Source organism: Urocitellus parryii, chromosome 12 (assembly GCF_045843805.1).
Source record: "Urocitellus parryii isolate mUroPar1 chromosome 12, mUroPar1.hap1, whole genome shotgun sequence".
NCBI classification, from domain to species: Eukaryota; Metazoa; Chordata; class Mammalia; order Rodentia; family Sciuridae; genus Urocitellus; species Urocitellus parryii.
Genome location: NC_135542.1, coordinates 64,268,005 through 64,269,849, shown reverse-complemented (window position 1 = coordinate 64,269,849; position 1,845 = coordinate 64,268,005). Strand labels below are relative to the sequence as shown.

The following is a 1,845-nucleotide window of genomic DNA, read 5'->3' as shown; positions in this document are numbered from 1 at the left end:
TCCCATAGATTCCTATGTGTTGTGTCTGTATTTTCATTTATCTCCAATAATTTTTTTTCTGGTTCTAAATTTTATTTCTTGTTTTAAAAATGAGATACAATGGTGGGATATTCATTTTATTTTTGTAGGCCTCTATGTGTTTGAAATATTATTAAGATTATTTAAAAGCTATGATGTGGTGAAGTAACTAGGGAAATTCTAGTAATTTTCAACAGGCAAGTGATTAGAGAAGAAAAACATATAATTCAAGTAAGCAGAATGGCAAATTGTTTTTTTTTTTTGACACAGCTGTATTGTTATACATAGTGTTGAGTTCTTCCGTAAAAACTCATCCATGCAATCAATTTTATGTCACGATCCCTCTTTCTTTCCTGTGCACGCCTTACCTATTTTCCTTCCTCTGACCGACTAGACTTCCTTTACTCATCTATTATTTTATATTTCATTGGTTCTTTATGTTATCCTATCTTTTCCTTCCTTTTCTCATAGAAATGGTTTTTGTAGTAAGAACCTCCCAATCCTGTAAATATCCCAAGACAGGAAACAATGTTAGTATCCATAAAAGATCCAGAATTTTTGGACACTACTCCCATAGGAACAGCTGTTTGGGGAAACCTGCCATCTTCTCTTGGTATAATTTATCCAAGGCTTCAGCTTGGGCCACTGTGAGGTGATTCTTCCAATCCCCACAGATGCCTTTTCTTGTAATTTTTAAATCCTTATCAACATAAGTTTCAGGCAATGTTTCTAAATTGGACATCTTGTTTTCTTTCATGACATGGAAGGAGCTATTCTTGAGGACTGTGTCCAGTTCTTCTTGATTTAACTTCTTTCCCAGGAATTGACAGATCTTCTCTATGGTGCTTCTTGGGTCCTTCTGCAGCTCTTCATAACTCAGCAGCAGGACGTTCTCCCTGTCTCTCATGGACATCCAGCCACGAATGTGCTCAAACCATGATCCACAGGGCACGTAGCCTTGGAGGAACCATTGAAAATATTTTTCCAGTGACTCTGGTTTCTTAGAAAATTTTGTCGTAGTCCAATAATAGTAACCTGACATGAGGACATCTTTGGGATTTCTCATGATATATATCACCTTGGCCTTGGAAGTGAAAAAAGACTTAGGGAAGAGATGGAAAGGGAGATGAGAGGTCAGGAACCGTGGGCCCTCTCTCTCCTTTAACAATTTGTATCCTGTATCTATCTCTAACCAGGGTGCACGATCCCAGATGGACACAGATCGAATCCATGTGGTATCACCTTTGGAGTGAATCAGGCAGAGAATTTCAATCAACCAGTGGGTTCCTGACTTAGGGTATCACACCATTATTGTATCTTCGTCTTTTATCACAAATTTAGTACATGCTTCTTTTAGGCCTTCATAGCTGTAATCAATAGAAGGGAAAGGTAACCCTTCAAACCACAGGTAGCCATCTGTCATGATGATGATTTCTGTGTGCTGTGCTGAGGTTCACACCATTGGACCGCAGCTTTAAAACAGGTACTTCAACCCCAATCCTGGAGACGCCATTCTCATGGGTGGTGTTTTAATTGAGGCAGGACTGGGCTTTTGGCGCAGGACTGCGAATCTCTGCGCGCGCCATAGGGCAGAAACCTCTCCCGGTTCCTGCTGGCGGCTGAAAGCCGAGGGGCTAGGAGGGATGGGAACAGATATCTCCAAGAATTTTTGGATTTCCTCCTTTAGGTCTTCTGTAACCCATTGATCATTCAGTAACATATTGTTCATTTTCCAGGTGATGCAGGAGTTTTCCTTCCTTCTTTTATCATTGATTTCCAGTTTCATTCCAATATGATCAGATAAGATGCATGGTATTATCTACACAC

General features: G+C 39.8%; 1 pseudogene; it reads right to left on the bottom strand.

The window, feature by feature from the left end:
- Positions 1-583: 583 nt before the first annotated feature.
- Positions 584-1,441, bottom strand: LOC113198329 (sulfotransferase 2A1 pseudogene; annotated as a pseudogene).
- Between the last annotated feature and the right edge of the window lie 404 nt (positions 1,442-1,845).